We start from the raw sequence: 20,337 nt of genomic DNA on the forward strand, positions 1-20,337 counted from the left end.
TCCCCAAACCTTTGAATTGGGATAACACCAACTCATTCTTTAGGTCTCAGTTCAGATGTCACTTCCCAGGAGTAAGCTTTTTAGCTACCCCCTCCTCTACCCGACACATAGGAGCCCAGTTGAATTTGAATTTTGGATAAACAATGAATAAACTTTTTTATAACTGTGTCCCAAATACTGCATGAATCATAATTATACTAAACAGTTCATTGTTTATCTGAGATTCTAATTAATTGGTGTCCTGTGTTTTTATCTGCTAAGTCTGGAAACTCTAAAACACTTTCAAATGAGATATTTTCTTCTTATTATACACTCTTAAGAGTACCATGGGCTCCTCTTTCATAATTATTAATAAAATTATAAGTAATAATTTTTTCTGATGCTTTGCTTACAGATGGTCTCTGTGCCACTCCAGACTTGCTCCAAGACTATGTCTATTTTGTTAACCATCTGATGCAGAAAGAATAGAGGAAGGAAGGAAGGAAGGAAGGAAGGAAAAAGAAAAAGAAGAACGAGAAAGAACAAAAGAAAGAAAGAACAAAGAGAAAAGGAAGGAAACAAGGAAGGACGGGAGGGAGGGAGGGAGGGAAGCAGGGGAGGAGAGGGGAGGGGAGGAGAGAGAGAATAATAATAGTTATCTCAGTTTTCTCCTTGGTTAGTGAGAGTTCACATTGACATGTGTGTAACTTATCATGATAGCAACAGGCATTTTAGGCTCATTGAACTAGATCCCAGGCACTGCTCATATGTACAATAGCTTCATTCCTTTTTCATTTTTTTTCTCTCCCTCCTTTACTTACCCCAGCATCTATTGATGTTCTGGAAATACCTTTATTTTAAAGAGAGAGAAGATGAGTTTTGGTGTTGGGAGACAGTGTTCCACAAATATTTTCATGTTTTCTCATGGTCAGAGCTTTATGAACAAACAACACTGAACAAAGAACATTTGATTGAATATCAAACGTGTTAGTCCATTTGGGCTGCTATAAGAAAGTACCATAGACTGGGTAGCTTACAAACAATAGAAATTTATTTCTCACAGTTCTGTGAGCTGAGAAGTCCAAGATCAAGGCGCCAGCATATTCAGTGTCTAGTTAGGGCATCTGCTTTCTGGTTCATAGATGGTGCCTTCTCACTGTGTCCTCACATGGTGGCAGGGTAAAAAAGCTCCTTCAGGCCCTTTTATAAAGACACAAATCCCATTCATGAAGCCTCCACCTTCATCCTCTAATCACCTCCCAAAGGCCCCACTTCCTAATACTGTCACTTTAGGATTAGGATTTCGGCGCATGAATTTTGAGGATACACACATATTTGGACCATAGTATTAAACCTAAAGATAGAGACCTCAGGGTTTTTCTGTCCCTGAAACCATTTGTTTATAGTCTAGGGTGGTAAAATAAAAACCCTCCCCTCTTCTCCACAAACATTTTTTTTTTTCCATTCCAGAGTAAAGTATTTCTTTCTTCCTCTTTCCAGAACAAAACATGGATGGATGTCCCATAAACTTCCAAACTTTATAACTTCAGAGCTCTTCTTCTCCTGTAGAGCCAACACCACTGCACATGCAATGACATCAAGCCCTCATTGTGTTGCTTTGTGAGAACATGGCATGCAAAACGTGGTCAGATATAAAGTTATATATATATTACACACCTCACACATGTGTGCATGCACACACACACACATAAATATATGTATATATACACCAACATATATACATATCATGGCAGGTTAACTTTTTAGCTTACAAATAGGGTGTTCTCTCAGATCTTTCAGTTTGGACTTAGCATGTTGAGTGTACTTGCTTGGAGGAAAGAAGAATAGGTAGCGTGAACTAGTGTGGTTTTGTTTTCTATTCAGATACTTTGAGGTCAGAGGTCACACACCAAACTAAACTGCCCAAAGGAAGCATTGTGAGACATTGGGCACATGCACAGCAGTGTCTTCCAGGCTCAGGTAAGGCAATACATTTATCATTGAGCAGCAAAAGATGATATTCTCCTTATTTCTGTACAAAAGCCAGACCATTCTGGTTTCTCAAAACAGAACAACTATGGCACATTTGAATACCGCATGTTTGAAAAAGACATTTTTTTCCAGCCTTTTACAGAAAGACCAGGGTTGTATAAAGACTAGGGATCTTGCCTGCTGCCTGCAAATTTCTAGCAGCCCTGACTTCCCTGGTTTCTGACCTGCCACTTGTCCATGAATTCTCTCTCACTACTGAGTCCCTCTCGATGATTACTGCCTTTGAATTTTGGTTACCTTTGACTTTATTTCTCCTGGGGCTATGGATTCTTGAGTGTTCTCTCCTTGGCTTCAAGTACGGCATTCCACCACTACCTCCATTCCAGTGCTACACCCTACTTCCACCCCATGCAGAGTGCAGTGCCCTGGGCCTTGGCTTGTCTAGTAGGAGGCACTACGCAGAAATTACTAAGTGAGATTGTGTGTCTGGCTAGCAGTGCCTTGCTAGGTGACAAAGGCCAAGCCACTTACCTATCTGAGCTTCAGTTGTCTTATTTAATCCAGCCTCAGGAACTGGATTAAACAATAAAGAGGCCATTGTTTTGCTTCAGATAAATGATGACGGGTTTGCCAAAACAAATGCAGCTACTGTTACTTCAATACACAACAAACCAAGCTGCATCATGAGCTATTAGACTCTCACTTACACTGGGAAAGAGGGAGATTCCAGGAGAGTGAAGAAGAAAAATAATAGCAGAGAGAGGAGTTGAGTGCACCAAGAAAGAACATCAGTGTTTCAAATCACATCTTGAGCTGTCCATTTTTTCTCAATAGTTTCCCTTAGGCCAATCACCAACTTGCCTTGAGAAGCGAATTGGCTCCATGGCAACAATAAAAATGATACCTGAGGAAAATTTTGCAAAGCTAAACCTAAGAGAAGCAGTGCCAAGCAAACACTAAATATTTGCAAAAGCGTTTTATTCTGACCGTGGTAATTTTCTGAGTATATATTGCAAGATCGATGCCCTCTATACCTCCTCTAAATACCGTCCTGACTGTGTTCCATTGTAGAAGGATCTTAAGTCATATAGACCCCAAAACTCTGTTCTACAGAATATCAACATCTACAAAAATAGGTTAGTATATAATTCCATGGGTGGGGAAAGGATTCTGTGATAAAAGATGCTGAAAATGCTAAAGTTTTTGGGATTCACAATGCACCTTAGCCCACTAAAGAATCTCAAAAGACTTTCAGGGAAAAACTTGTATAACTTCTCTGGGTTCCTTATATGCTACTAGATCCCTAGAACTCTTCCATTTCACAGGAACATATATTTTGGGAAATTTTATTGCGGATGCTGTATTAATTTTCTAGGGTTGCTTTAACAAATTAGCAACAATTGGGTGGCTCAAAACAATAGACATTTATTCTGTCACAGTTCCGGAGGCCAGAAGTCTCAAACCAAAGTGTTGGCAAGCGCACACTCCTTCCAAACACTAGGGAGGAATCCATTCCTTGCTTCTTCCAACTTCTGATGGCCCCAGGGGCTCCTTGGCTTGTGACTGCACCACTCAAACTTCTGCCTACATGGTTGCATTGCATCCTCCTCTTCTGTTTCTCTCCACTTATCAGAATACATGCAATTGCATCTAGAGTCCTCTCAGATAATCCAGGATAAGCTCCTTGTCTCCAGATCCATTTAAGGTCATATTTCCTCTTAACATGTAAGGTTATATTCACAGGTTTCAGGAGTTAGGGAGCAGACATATGTTTTTAGTGACCACCATTTAACACACTACACATGTTAACTGATAAACATCAAAATGATAACTTCAACTTGATTCAATTTAATTCTACTCAGCCATCATCTGATGAGCCCATAGTATGTCCCAAACACTGTCTTAGGCCACATTATAAAATGATTCAGAGCCTAATTATTGCCCATAAGCAATTTACATCCCAGTGGAGGAAATGGACATGACAGTGGATTAATACCATGCAGAGTGACAGGTGCTTATAAAGTTATAATCAAAGCAGAACTGAGGAAGGGATTACTTCTTCCTAGGGAAATAGGGAGAGTTTTCCAGAGGAGGAGATTATTCTGTTGAGATTTGAAGAATGAGTAACAGTTTCCCAGGCAGAGTACCAAGGGAATTTCAGGTGGAAGAAACACAATGGTCAAACATACAGATCATGGTGATAGAGGAAACTTGTGAAGATAAAATGAAAAAATGCATGCAAAGCTACTAGCACAGTACTTGGCACTCAGTAATGTTACCTGTTTCTCTTAAACTAAAGAGGGTAGAAGCAGGAGATGAGACTGAAGTCTTAGGCAGGCACCAGACTGTTCTAAACTTAGTTTGGTGTATTTGTGTCTTTGTGTGTATCCATCCATATGAACATAGAACAGGGCCATAGAGAGGAACTTAGAGAAGGTTCCATAAGGATGGGGTTTAGAAAATTACGTATGCAAATAGAAATAAAAACCAGTAAACTTCAGCCAATAGACAGTTATTTTGGAAGAAAAAGAACGGATTTAGTCAATAGCTAGATGGTTGGTTGACTGAATTTATTCACTAAAGCAAACAAACACACACGCACAATAGTCTGCAGATACTTCCACAGTAATTGGGGAGCAGTTGCATCACTTACATGGGACTTAACTTTTTTGGTCATGCCTCAGTACATGCTCTCAAAAGCCACATGGAACAGTGTTATGCCCAGTGTTGAGGGCCTAGCACTCGAATGGCACTTGAGAATGCTTGTTTCTAGTAATAGTCTCCACCTTCATGAATGGCCTTATTTTAATGACATTGGCATGTTGGCCGGGATGGAACTGGAGCTGGGTCTGCCAACTTCTGTTGCCAGTGAGACATTTCTCACCTGGTAACCATCATTTGCAAGGGCCTGGAGTTCATGAAGCTAAATTTTGACACAAACAACTGAGGTTTCCCATGAGTCCTTGGGTGACCTTTTAGGTCTCAGCTCAAATTTCATTTCCTCAGAGATCTCCATTCCATCTAAAATAGCTCCACTCTGAGCCCAGTTTATCTTTACTACTGCACCCTGTGCTTTACCCAAACTACACCTATCACAGTCTGTAATATCCAGTTCATTCATGTTTCCATGTGTTTATTTTTACTTTCTCATCTTCTACTAGAATGTAAATTCTGAGGCCGGTACCTCCTCTGTCTTGTTCAACTTTATAGTCCCTACACATAGAATAGGATCTGGCATACTTGTTGGTCAATAAATATTTCTCAAATAAATGAGTGAATGAAGAATGGAATCAGGGAATAATTAAACTGATAAAGGGGTCAGAATGGATGCTATAGGAAATAAAAGGTAATGTAATATTCCCTTTTAGTAATTGGATCAACCACTTCAGAATAAGTAACATAGCACACACAAAAAACTTAGGTGTAAATGGTCCCTCATAGAATGAGCTCTCACTTGAACTTTTTGAAGGAGTTCCCATAATAACTTTACCTTTGACATTTAGCAATTGTCCATATTCTGTTTGTGAGAAATGTTTTGTACAGGGAAGAGCCAGACTGGATCTCTCAAGACCTGATCTTCATAATGCAAACAAACTTCTGGGAGTATTTTTCTAAAAAATAAAACAAAGAGTTCCTCTTACTTGCAAAAAAAGATAGAGATTAAACAATATTGCTTGACTCCCATAAATAAATGCAAATCATACTTACTGAAACTGAAAAAGAGTAAATTCTAAATTGATTATTTAACTAGGATAATAGGAAGCAGTGAGTATTTCAAAACATGTCCCAAGTTTCTGACGTACAGGAATTAGCCTCTAGGAGCCTGACATGAGTGACTGTGTTAACCCAAGTGACAATTGAAGATCATGGAGCTGCACAGAGGGAGAAGAAAAATAATGGCACAGCTTGCCCTAGGGAAAGTAATTTATTCCAAGAACAATTCTAGAAGATTGTACTTAAAATATGCTGTGGCTATCCCAAACATGAGATGGTAGATAATTACAGCCAGTAAAGATTAAACAAAAATAAAGTAATTCAAGATGGACTTCATTTCTACTTTTATGAGAGTTGCTTGTATCTCTCCTGATATTGTACCTATAAGCCTCTGAACTTGACCCTATCTTCTGGGATTGTGCCTAAAGTCTGGGTCCTTGGCCAAGCAAGGCAGACTTGAGACAATTACACCAGGAGGTCAAGCTTCTTTCATAGGAACTTAGCAAGGGTTTTAACCACTTCTCATGAATAGTTTTAAGCAAAATTAAGGCACATAGGCTGTTGGATTCGTTTCTTTGAGTAAATCCACTCCACAAAATGTTAAGTAATGTATTAGGTGTAAAAACATTGGAGAGATCTGTACTACAGAACCTCAGCATTCTGAACTTTACCCTCTTCTATCTAGTATGTTTCATGAACACATAAATGAAGAGAAAGACAACATGTGTACCAATCTTGCAGACACCAGAAAACTAGAGTACCTTCTTCGGTATTAATTAGCATTCAAAAAGTTGACAGAAGAGTTGAAACTGAACAATTCAATGCTTCAGTTTAAGGGAAAAGTTTAACTGCAGGTTAAATAGAACAGATCTGAGTAAGCAACAGTTCTTGGGGAAAAAAGACAGAGTTTTAGTTACCTGCAAATTCCATATGAACTAGAAGCAACAGGGTTTGTAGAATAAAATATGTATTCACAACCATCTAGGACTGTAATTTCAAAGCTAAAAAAGACCAAGCCTGGCTTAATTAATATTTTTGAGTGAACGAACAAAGGAACAATTTAATAAATGAGATAACTAAAAAATAATTTTAAGGTTTTACTAGGCAAAACTGATCATTCAAAGAGTTGTATCAAATAATTCTTCACAATTGTGACTGTAAGTATCCGATAGATTGCTTTATAAAGTAGTAAACTCCCCAAAGTTGGCCTTATAAAAGTAAATGGTACCCTACCTTACAAAGAAGCTTTGAGTTGCATGAGGGAAATGGGCCAGATGACTTCCAATGCTCTCTCCATCTTAGGAGTCACTTGAAAAATTTTTTACCGAGAGAGGGTAAAGATGACATCCACAAAAGAAGGAATTTCCTTTTCCAGACCAGAAAGGAATCTGGTAAGCACTCTTCTTCACCCTAAGACAAAAAGAAAGAGAGAGAGAGAGAGAGAAAACATAGGAGTTAAGTTACAATGACCTAGGTAAAAATCCCAGCTCTTCCACCGTAGAATTGCAAACTTTGAACGTGTTAGTTATCTCTCTAAGTCCAGGTCTTCTCGTCTATAAGTTGGGAATAATATTATTCACTAGACAAGATGGTGTCCTGGCAGAAGAAGATAAAGAATATAGCATTTAGCATTAACTAAATGTACAACAGCTAGTGTTCAACATGAAATCTATGTGTTCAAGCATATGTCAAGGCTGAGTGAGTCCCTGGGGGCAGTTACTTGTCTCTTGTCCTGCCCTTCTGGAAAAAAATGCATCAAATTGCATTGATTTTATATGCTGTACATCCTACTATAGATATTTCTTTATTTCTCTCTAAGATTGGCTTAGCTTTTCTCTTTTGCCTCCTATAAAGGCCTTCATCTTGAAAACATAAACACACACAAAGAGACAGAGAGAAAGAAACAGGCAGAGAGAGAGAGATTTTTTGAAACCCTGAAGTTAATTTTATTTTGGAAATAAATGTGCTAACCAAGCCAAGCCAGTCACAGATAAGCATTTCCCTCAATCGTTTACAATTAAAATTTCCTCAAAACTAAGATTCAGACTATATTTGCAAGGTTGTAAAGCTATGGTTTCTCTTGGGCACGCAGATTTTGCAATTCAGCAAGCTTCAGAGGAATACCTGAAAGTTAATAACACATTGGATATACTTTTGCATTTCTTTTGCATGAGCATTACATTTTGAAAAACAAGAATCAGCATGTTTACTAGACAAAAGACAAAATGTTTTAAAATACAGTTTCTGTCAAACATCTCACAAGCCCTTCTGAGATCATTTTCAGAGTGATGAACTCCTCTTAAAACAGAAATATAGCAAGTTGTCTCTAGAAGAGAAAAACTGAATTTCATGTACATTGACACAAACAGCCACAGAGGGGAAGATAAACAACATCGCTATCATGCTAATCAACTGCATGGATCAACACTCCATTCAACTCCCCTCTCGTTACTCAGAGACTACTTTTGCTGCGGAAAGTGCACACCATTCTGAAATTCCAGGTAAATGGAATCAAAAGTCATGGCAGAAAGAAAGGACAAGGAAATTGACATGTGTTGGCACTGTGCAAAGCACTGTATTTTCTAATTTAATCCTCAGGGCAAATCTGTGAGGTAAGTTGCATTGTCCTCATTGTAAAGATAAGTTATTTGAGGGCTGCTGAGGTTAAGTGAGTTTTTCAAACCAGGCAGACCTTTCAATATTTCTTTCTCACTGTGGTGGATAAGCATAAGAAAATGTTCATCCTTAGATTCATTACTAATTTTTTTCCTGCTGTTGAAATAATTATTTTACTTTGCATCAAACATCTTTGAGTCTATTGTCATGTATTTCTCATCCACATTTTCATTTGAAAATCAAGGCTAATGCAATTCCATTCCTAGATATTTACTCAAAGAATTGAAAACAGGTACTCAAATAGGTACATGTAACTCATGCTCACAGCGGCACAATTCACAATTGCCAAAAGGTAGAAACAGCCTTAATCTTCATCAACAGATGAATAGATAAACCGACTGTGGATATCTATTCTATTGTGTATGTATCTACAAAATCGAATAATATTCAACCATAAAAAGAAATGAAGTACTGATAACATGCTATGATGTAGCTGTATCTACAAAACATGTTGAATGAAAGAAGCGAAACACAAAACATTAAGTATTGTATGATTCCATGTATGTGAAATACTGTATCCAGAATAGATAAATTTATAGAAACGGAACGCAGATTGACAGTGGTCAGGGCTGTGGAGGAGGGGGTAACAAGAAAAAATGCTTGATGGGTAATGGACTTTACTTCGGGTTGATGGAAATGTTTTGGAACTAGATAGAAGTAGGTGATGTTACACTGAATTGTCCACCTTAAAATGGTTGATTTTATGTTTTATAAATTTCATCTAAATGAAATTTAAATCAATTATAAATTGATCTTTAAAGTCAGGACTAATGACATTTCATCCAAGATTGCTGCTGAGGGCTCTCTCCTTTTCTTCTTTTCGAGATGGAGTCTTGCTCTGTCGCCCAGACTGGAATGCAGGAGTGATCTCGGCTCACTGCAACCTCCGCCTCCTGGGTGCAGGCGATTCTCCTGCCTCAGGGTCCCTAGAAGCTGAGATTCCAGGTGTGCGACACAGCGCGCGGCTAATTTTTGTATTTTTAGTAGAGATGGAATATCGCCATATTGGCCAGCCTGGTATCGAACTCCTGACCACAAGTGATCCATCCGCCTCAGCCTCTCAGGGTGCTGAGATTACAGGAGTGAACCACCGCGCCCAGCAACTGAGGGCATTTTCTTTGTTGAGGAAAGAAATAGTGATGATCAAATTTGTAATTTTCTTATATTAAATGCCTAGAACTCTACAGTCAACAGATGGCGCTCTAGTTCCAATTGTTACGGAAGTTCTCTGCCCATTCCCAAGCAAAGGGTTGTTTTCATCAATGAAAAGAAAATAAACACTCGTGCTTTAACTTTCTTACGTAGCTAAAAAAAATAAATAACGCGTCTTAATTCCTTTCAGAAATTACTTTCAACTCAATTATGACGTTAATATTAGACAGTGACTTTTAGAACAGAAGTCACACTTGAAAATATACGTGGATCAAAACAGTAGTTAGAATTTTAAAAAGCAACAGTTTTACAAGCAGATAGACCTGGATTCTAATTTAAACCCTATCATTGCTCACTGTGCGTCCTTGAGCAATTTGCTGAATCTCTTTGAATCTCAGTTTCCTCTTCTGCAAAATTTTAACAATAATACCTACTTCTGAAGGTAGTTTTGACAATTAGAAATAATGTCACGTGCTTTGCAAAACATTTAGTATGTAATAACTACTCAGAAAGATATAGCTATTCTAAATAGTGACAGAGAACATACAAACATCCAAGTAGGATTTCTCTGCCTTAGAACATGTGTGTTTAAATGAGTTTGAAGCATCAGAGATCCAGTTGTAAATTCTGAGTCAGCTCAAAGTGTCACATGGCTATGCTTTCTCTAAACCAATCATTGAAATGATGCCATATTAATATAGTAGAAAGTTTGTAATATATTTTTAGGTAGAGAGAAAAAAACAGGTTAAAAATGGTAATACAGTGTCATCCCAATTTTGTTTAAAAACAGTATGCATCTGGTAGGATATAAACCAAAATGTTAAGGTTAGTTATCTCTGGTTTATGAGACTATAGTTTATTTCTATATTTTAATACTTTAATGCATTTTAAATATTTTCTATAATAAATATCATTTTATGACAAAAAGAAATGTCATGTAATAATATGAAGTCAAACATATATCAAATATTGATACTGCAAAAATTTTCTTTTGTGAACCAATTGAATCCATAGAAGTACCACCCTCAGAGCTCAAACACAGTGCTCCAGGGCCGTACCTGCTGCTTAGAATTCCCCATAGGAGAAATGAGAAAAAGAAAAACCAAGCCCAGCGATGCTCCTCTGTGCTGGTTTTTTTTTTTTTGAAACGGAGTCTTGCTCTGTCGCCCGGGCTGGAGTGCAGTGGCCGGATCTCAGCTCACTGCAAGCTCCGCCTCCCGGGTTTACGCCATTCTCCTGCCTCAGCCTCCTGAGTAGCTGGGACTACAGGCGCCAGCCACCTTGCCCGGCTAGCTTTTGTATTTTTTAGTAGAGACGGGGTTTCACCGTGTTAGCCAGGATGGTCTCAAACTCCTGACCTCGTGATCCGCCCGTCTCGGCCTCCCAAAGTGCTGGGATTACAGGCTTGAGCCACCGCGCCCGGCCTCTGTGCTAATTTTTTAAGCCAGCATATATAGAAGTATCTAGAAGATATACAAATGATTAGGAAGCAGGAAGTTCAGTCAGCCACATTATTTGGGATCATATCAAACACATCCCTAAAAATTAAAACAAAAACACTGATTTCAGTATTTCTTATTAATCTTAACTCATGAGAAAAAGCCTTTGTATCAATTCATAATAAATGTAGGAGTATTCGTGAAAAATTTTAAACACAATATATACTTTGACCAACAACCCCACTTCTTGGACTCTGACCTATAGAAAGACACAATTGTGCACCAAGTTTCATGGCCAAGAATTGTACAGGAAAACATTGTAAGAACAAAGATTTCCACTAAAGGGGAAATGATTTTAACATTATGAGACATTTATACTATGAAATGCTATGCATCTGCTAAATAGAATGCTACAGACTTCTACATATGGACACGGAATCATCTCCTACACATATTAACTGTAAGAAAAATACGCAAATTCAAGAACTATTTCCCAAAGAAAACCCTTTTACGTTTTAATAAATCTACATGTGTATATACATTTGTATATTTACATATGTAAATACATAGAAATATTGAAGAGGTCTAGAAAGATAAATACCTAATTATTAACAATAATTATGTCTAGGAAAAGTAGTTTTTAAAACTTTATATTTTACGAATTGTTTTAACTCCTTCATACACACACATTTCCATTTATAAACTTGAATTCAGTTGAACTCTTGGCAGGGATGAAAGACACGGTGTCCATCTAGCCACAGAGACATAACTGATAGCTCAGACTGGTAGGAGAATCAATTCATTCACTCATTCAACAAACATTTATTGAATATTTACAAGGTGCCAAGCCTATGCTAGAAACTGTAGGGGCAAAAATGAAAATAGTAAAACACAGTCTTTGTCTTCAGATTTTCCAGGAAGGTATACATAGTTCATCAAAAAAAAAATCTAGATTTTCACTTGTTCTTTACTTGTATGTTTTTTATAAAGTTAGTAGAAATAATGGTTTCTTAGTGTTGCAGAAAACGCAATAATGAATCTGTAACAATGAATCAACAGTGGCTCGAGGAAACGTCTTTATGACTTACATCCTTAAGCTTTGAAGAATTGATTCCGCTCCCACCTCCTAACATATACCCTTCTTCTACCCCTAAGCTCACACTTGATGCCAAAGTCTCTTTATTGTGAGTTACACGGAGACGTGAGCAGTGATGCAAGCTATGTGGAGTCTAAATCCACTGTTAATCTCTGGGTAAACCAGTATAAATGCAGCAACAGGAAGGACCACAAGATGGCAGACTGGAGATGAGTCATGGAGCCTACAGCAGGCGATGAGGTGCTACAGCCCTGCCAGCTGAAGAGAGACTGGGAAGGGCTTTACAGTTCTGTTAAATGGAGGGATCAGAGCGAAGAACAATTTTGGCACCACTCTAGTGCTTGCTCACATTTCTTAATGTTCTATTTAGTTGTTTCTAACCATCTAAAAAAAAAAAAAGTTCATCTCTTCTTCCCATCCCAAATATTGATACTCATCAAAATCAATCATATCTTTCTATTTTAGCATGATTGAGTAGTAGAATTTTTAAATTGGACAAGATCTCCCCAAATTTGAGGGTGAGGTGCCTCATGCATAGGGAGGAAGCAGAAAGATAGACAGGGACCTGGTGGTACAAAGCAGCACAAGTCCGCATTGTCATAAGGAAAGGCCCTTTTCATGGTGTATGGGGACTAGAGTTGAGAAATTATTTTCGGGAGGGTTGTGTGAGTAAGGCCAAAACTGTAATTCCCAGACATTATACCTGTGCATGCAGAGAAACATAGGTAAAGATGTTGAGTAATGTGAAAGTGTACATTGGTGCTGCTGTTCTTATTTAAGCAGGTAAAATATCTACATAACCTATGACCCAGCCATTTCATTCCTGGGCATATATCTCAAATAAATCCTCACACAGGTTTGTAAGCATATATGCACAAAGATGATGGGGTGGTTTGTAGTGTCCAGCAACTGGAGGTAACCTGGGTACTCATAATTGGGAGAGTAGATAAGTAAGTGGTGGCTTACAGATACTTACAGGATCATGCATAAAAGGGCAAATGGCCAAGCAGCACATGTTTTGACCTGCCAACACGGTGTTGACCAGGATGCCTCTTGGAGGCAGAAGGAACAGACATCTGGGACCTCCAATATTGTCCTATCATACGCTGAGATAGTGCACAGCAATCTGGCAGGGCCAACTGTCTGACTCCAGGAAAAGGATATTGAATCTTGAGCTAGTAGGTTTGAAAGTTGTGATTGAGGTAGCATTGGCCTCTTTTGAAAAGCAAAATCCCAATAGTGTATTTTGAGAACATTGATAATTTGTTGTTAAGATAACTTACATAAAAAGTCAGCCAAGAGCAGTGGCTCATGCCTGTAATCCTAGCACTTTGGGAGGCAGAGTGGGTAGATTGCCTGAGCTCAGGAGTTCAAGACCAGTGTAGACAACATGGTGTAACCCCATCTCTACTAAAATGAAAAAAAAAAAAATTAGCCTAGAATGGTGACGTGGGCCCATAGTCCCATCTACTCAGGAGGCTGAGGCATGAGAATCACTTGAACCCAGGGGGCGGAGGTTGCAGTGAGCCGAGATCACACCACTGCACTCTAGCCTGGGCCACAGAGCAAGACTCTATCAAAAAAAAAAAAAAAAAAAAAAAAAAAAAAGTCAAAGGTAGAATAATTAATACTGTGTGGTATAGACACAGAGTCAAATGTATTGACCAGAACAGAATAGACATCAGGAAGACAGTACACCTGTAAAAGACTAAATGTACAAAAATACAGAAGTCTGACATTGCCAAACATTGGTAAAGATTTGAATCAATGGATATTCATACACGTCTGATGGGAATATAAATCAATTTAATCACTTTGGAAAACAGTTTGACACCTTCATATCTAGTTAAATAGTTTACATGCAAAGACCAAGCAATTCCACTCTTAGGTACCCTAGAAACTAGAACAATTGTTGGACATGTATACCAAGAGAAATGAATAGAACATGTATCACAGTATCCTTTGTATCAGCAAAAATTGAAAAAAAAAGAAAAAAACCTTTCAATTTCCAACAACAGGAGAGTGACTAAATTAATTACAGTATAGAATAATTATACAGTGGAATATTACACAACCTAAAAATGAATGAACTAAAGCTACTCACAAGCATAAAAATACATTTTAGAAACATAATGTGAAATGAAATAAGTCATAGAAAATGACATATAGCATGATACAAATAGAATGTTCAAAATCAAGCAAAAGTATACAATGCTATTGTTAGAGAAACATTAATTAAAAAGAACTAAACTACTTCTAAAAATGTAAGAGAATGACAAGCATAAAATTCAGGAGAGGAGTTAGGTACCTCTTAAAGTGGAGGCACAGGCTGGGCTTGGGGACAATCACATTCCTGAAAGGGCTGACTGAGTTAAGATCAGTGATGGAGTCACAGATGTGCCTTATATAACTTATATAAATGTTATTGTGATTTTTATACATTAATTATTACATTAAAAATTTTAACATATGTATTAAAAGTAAAAAATAAAATCCAGACATTAATGACAGGATGTATTCAGGCATGTTTAGCAGTTCACTTTTCTCCTGTATTTATTTCCTTTAATACTTCCTTAAATGTACAAGAATTAAACATGATGCTCTTCAGATTCTTTCTCATAGGAAAGTATTCTGTCAAAGAAGAACAGAGGTAGATTAGGAGAAAAAAAGAAAAACCAAAGAACACTTCCAGGTATAATGGGACCCTGAAGAAACAAGTTTTAATTTGTCACTATGGTAAAGGTGAACTTCAGATGGTAAAGGAGACTTCATTTTCTCTTTACATCAATTTGTCTGATTGAAAAATTCCACATACACACGTTTTAGTCATTCAAACTAGCCCACCACTTTAAGGGTAGGTTATGAGGGCCTGCCATTTGTAAAATGTTAACTTGCAACAGGGTATCTCTGCTAGCCTACAGAGTAGAACATGGGTAGATTTGTGCATTATTGGTTTGTGTCGGCTGCCCATAATTTAACAAAACTTACTTAAAATTCTGAAGAACTACTGAATCAAATGTACTTGTTTTTGGATAACATAAAATTTAAATTCTCATTTTAAGTACTTACCCTATTATTTTTTAATGTTTGACACCTTAGACCCTTGTAATTTTGCAAAGACCCCCCCATAAATTTGGATCAAAAGCAATTCAGCTAACTTTGTATTTTGTGTAAGATCATTCTCAGCCATATTTGATCTATTTATGAGGTCATGTTTTTCCTGAATACCAGACTTCTTTAGTAGATGCTGAGGAATGAAAGCATGATATAAAGAACAAAGGTTTTAGAGTATTAGGACATGAGTTTGAGTCTGACTTACTTATGAAATAGTTCAAGTTACTTAGCCTTTCTGGGTTTCAATTTACTCATCTGGAAAATGAAGGAAATAATTGCATTAGCCAAGATTTTGTGTGTGTGTGTAATTCAATTCAATTTGTTTGTCAATTAAATTCACTTATTAAAAAACAAATTCAGGAACTTCACATTGCTGGAAGTTCAGTAGTCAATGCAATTAGATCTAGAACGTCATAAGTTTCTTTTCCCATCTCAACTTTCTGCCTCTCTCCAAATACTCACATTCTTATTCAAGCAAACTCTCATCATTTGGTAGGAAAAACTACTTCTAATTGACCTGGAGTCACATTCTTCCAGTTCAGCCAATTCAGGAGCATTTTTATTTTTTAAAAAAGGATAATTCTCTCACCCAACATCAGGTTGATCTTTTAAATGCTCATTTCTAAGCCAATTACTGCTCCAAGAATGATAGGCTGTTATAATTGGTCCACCTGAGATCACATGCTCACCCCTGGGAACAAAGCAGTAGATATACTAATTGACAGACTCACCAGGGACACTCGTTTTGGACAAGATCCCCACAGCAGGCAAAAGTGGTGTAGAGCTGAAACTGTCAACTTTCCACTACAGTAGTAATTTCTCTAGGTAGAGTGTTACAATGACTGAAAATTTGGGACACAGCACTTTATATATTATAGAATACATTACATCTTTGGTTAAGGTGATTGATCAAGTGGGCTTCATCCCTGGGATGCAAGGCTGATTCAACATAGGCAAATTGATAAACGAAATCCAGCATATAAACAGAACCAAAACAAAACCACATGATTATCTCATAGATGCAGAAAAGGGCCTTCAACAAATATTCAAAACCGTTCATGCCCCTAAAAAAACTCATCACATAATTCTGTATTGATGGAACAATCTCAAAAAAATAAGAGCTTGATTGGATGACAAACCCACAGCCAACTATCATTACTTGATATGACAAAAAACCTGGAAGCGATTCCCTTTTGAAAAATGGCACAAGACAGGGATGCCCCTCTGGTCACCATCGCCTATTCACATAGTGTTGGAAGTTCTGGCAGGGTATTGCGAGAGGCAAGAGAAAAGAGAATAAAGGGGTATTTTCAGTTTTAGCGAAAAGAAGAAGATCAAATGTGTCCCTGTTTGCAGAGGACGCATGATTGCTATATTTAGAAAACCCCATTGTCTCAGGCCCAAAATCGTCCTTAAGCTGTATAAGCAACTTCAGCACAAATCTCAGGATACAAAATTATGGTGCAAAAATCACAGCCGAGTTCTGCTATACACCGAGTAACAGACAAACAGAGAGCCAAATCATGAATGAAACTCCCATTCCAGTAGCCTTCAAAGAGAATTAAAATACCTCAGGAATCCAACTTACGAGGGATGTAAAGGATCCTCTTCAAGGAGAACGTACAGAACCAGCGGAACCACAGCTCAGTGAAGCTAAAAGAGGACACAAACAAATGGAAGAAAAGCATACCATGCGTCATGAAGGAAGAATCAATATTGCTGAAAATGCGCCATACTGCCTTCACACGTGATTTATTAGATTCAATGCCATTCCCCATTAAGCTACCAAGACTTTTTCTTCACAGAATTTGGGGAAAAAAAAAACTGCTTTAAAGTTCATTTATGGAAACCAAAAAAGACCCGCGCATTGCCAAGACAACCTAAGTCAAAGAACAAAGCTGGAGGCACTCAACCTGATCTGGACTTCTATACAAGGGCTCAGTACAAAAACAGCATGGGTACTGCGTAGCCAAAAACAGAGGATATAGACCATGGAACAGAACGAGGCCCTCAGAAATAATACCACACATCGTACAGCCATCTGATCTTTGACAACCTGGCCCATGACGCAAAAAAACAAGAAAGTGGGGAAGGATTCCGGCTGATATTCATAAATGGTGCCTGGGAAAATTGGCTAGCCATAAGTAGAAAAGCTGAAAGACTGGCATCCTTTCCTACTCCTGTATTACAAAAATTAATTCAAGATGCGATTACAGTCTTAAATGTTAGACATAGAAACTATAAAAACCCTCGAAGAAACCCTAGGTAATACCAGCAGGGGACACAGGCATGGCAAGGACTGCATGAGCTGAAGACACCAAAAGCCATGGCAACAAAAGCCAAAATTGACAAATGGGACTAATTAAACTAAAGAGCTTTCTGCACAGCAAAAGGAAACTACCATCAGAGTGAACAGCAACCTACAGAAATGGCGACGAGAAAATTTTGCTAATCTACTCATCGACAAAGAGCCTACACGTATCCAAAGCCTATAAAAGAACTCATCAAATTTAAAAAGAAAAAAAACAAACAACCCCATCAAAAAGTAGCCCAAAGGATATGAACAAGCATCTCGCAAAAGAAGGACAGGTCATACATTCATACAGCGCAATGGAACAGAAAAATGCTCATCATCACTGGTGCCATCAGAGAAAGCCAAATCAAACCGATAATGAGGATACCAGTCTCACACCAGTTAAATGGTGTATCATTAAAAAATCAGGAAACAACAGGGGTGCTGGAGAGGAATGTGGAGAAATAGAACACTTGTTACACTGTTGGCTGGGGACGTGTAAACGAGTTCAACCATTTGTGGAAAACAGTGTGGCGATTTCGCTCAAGATCTGCGAACGGTAGAAATACCATTTGAACCCAGCCGATCGCCAGTTACGGCGATATACCCAAGGATTATTAAGTCGACGCTGGCCTATAAAGGACACATGCACGACGGTATGTTTACTGCCAAGCATATTCACAGAGTAGCAAAGACTTGGAATCAAGGCCCAAATGGTCCATCAGTGACAGGGCTGGATTAAGAGAATGTGGTCAGATACTATACCATGGAACCATACTATGCAGCCCATAAAAAAAGGATGGGAGTTTGCTGTCCTTTGTAGGTAACAGTGGATGCAGCTGAAACGATCGATTTCTCGCACACTGTCGCAAGAACAGAAAACCAAATACTGCATGTTTTCACTCATAGGTGGGAACTGAACAATGAGATCATTTAGACACAGGAAGGGGAGCATCACACACCGGGTCCTATTGTGGGGAGGGGTACGGAGGAGGGATAGCATTAGGAGATATACCTAATGTAAATGACAAGTTAATGGGTGCAGCACACCAACATGGCACAGGTATACATATGTAACAAACCTGCATGTTGTGCACATGTACCCTAGAACTTAAAGTACTAAAAAAAAAAAAAAAAAAAAAAAAAAAAAAAATGAAAATACTCAGAGAACATAAGATCCTATTAAAGTGAGGCATCTGTTCAAAACAAGTCATTTATTGTGTAAAATTGGAAAAACGATTATATATTTACAAAGCAAACTATATAAAAATGAAGGAAATAAATATTAGTTTTATGTTTAATATAGATTTTTTTTTGAGAAATGAAAGTCATCACAAAATCTCCAGTGACTTTAAGTGCCCGCAGTAAACTAAATGTCTCATTTTCTATCAAGAACTAAATGTGCTCAGGGGTGTGAACATGCCATGATTGCTTAGCTTAATGGGTGGGAAGTAAATGCACTCTTTACTAGAGGGAAAATTTTTTCTAAAGATCATTGCAACATTTATAGAACTACGCACAATTTTATAAAATTGAATGGTTGGAAGTGACCTGCAAAGTTCATCAAATCTTTGCTATGGCTTTAGAATGACAATCAAGAAAATATTAATAACTATCTTGAAATAGATTTTTTAAATGTCTTCCAGGGAGACCCTCTCTGGGGAATCCATGTTTCATACAATAAATCAAGCTCCATCTTCACCTCTTCCCTTCTGGTTGCCAGGAAATAGTTGGATTACACTACAGCTCCCAGGGCAGTGGTTCTCAAACTGGATTATTCATCAGAATCACTTGGGAAACTTCATAAAATACAGACTTCCAGTCCCACTCTAGACATACCGAACCAGGGTCCAAGAGTCGGTCCTTTTAAAAGCCTCCCTGAAGTGTCAGTCTATAGCTACTTTGATCTGTGCACTGGCTTTGGGGAATCACAGAGTTTAGGACTCTAAATAATAATTATATATATTATTTATATATATAAATANATCAAGAACTAAATGTGCTCAGGGGTGTGAACATGCCATGATTGCTTAGCTTAATGGGTGGGAAGTAAATGCACTCTTTACTAGAGGGAAAATTTTTTCTAAAGATCATTGCAACATTTATAGAACTACGCACAATTTTATAAAATTGAATGGTTGGAAGTGACCTGCAAAGTTCATCAAATCTTTGCTATGGCTTTAGAATGACAATCAAGAAAATATTAATAACTATCTTGAAATAGATTTTTTAAATGTCTTCCAGGGAGACCCTCTCTGGGGAATCCATGTTTCATACAATAAATCAAGCTCCATCTTCACCTCTTCCCTTCTGGTTGCCAGGAAATAGTTGGATTACACTACAGCTCCCAGGGCAGTGGTTCTCAAACTGGATTATTCATCAGAATCACTTGGGAAACTTCATAAAATACAGACTTCCAGTCCCACTCTAGACATACCGAACCAGGGTCCAAGAGTCGGTCCTTTTTAAAAGCCTCCCTGAAGTGTCAGTCTATAGCTACTTTGATCTGTGCACTGGCTTTGGGGAATCACAGAGTTTAGGACTCTAAATAATAATTATATATATTATTTATATATATAAATATATTTATATTTAAATTTTATATTTGTATTATATATATATACATGAAATTCAAGGGATACATATGCAGGTTTGTTACATGGGTATACTGCATGATGATGAGGTTTGTGATATGAATTGTCCCGTCATCTTGGTAATGAGCATAGTATCCAATAAGTAGTTTTTCAGTCTATGCCATGCTCTACCCCTCCCCCTTCTAGTAGTCCCCAGTGTGTATTGTTCTTATCTTTATATCCATGTGCATTCAGTGTTTAGCTCCCAGTTATTATGGAGAACATGTGGTATTTGGTTTTCTGTTCCTG

At 37.8% G+C, this 20,337-nt stretch overlaps 1 long non-coding RNA gene across 1 annotated transcript; it reads right to left on the reverse strand.

Moving 5' to 3' along the window:
• Positions 1 to 4,526: 4,526 nt before the first annotated feature.
• LOC108528923 (uncharacterized) lies at positions 4,527 to 12,183 on the reverse strand. Its single transcript, XR_001885338.1, has 3 exons — positions 12,041 to 12,183; positions 6,919 to 7,095; positions 4,527 to 5,582 (listed from the first exon to the last, which is right to left on the reverse strand). It is a non-coding gene; the product is annotated as an uncharacterized LOC108528923 (long non-coding RNA).
• Between the last annotated feature and the right edge of the window lie 8,154 nt (positions 12,184 to 20,337).

Source organism: Rhinopithecus bieti, unplaced genomic scaffold (assembly GCF_001698545.2).
Source record: "Rhinopithecus bieti isolate Rb0 unplaced genomic scaffold, ASM169854v2 scaffold_5942, whole genome shotgun sequence".
NCBI lineage: Eukaryota > Metazoa > Chordata > Mammalia > Primates > Cercopithecidae > Rhinopithecus > Rhinopithecus bieti.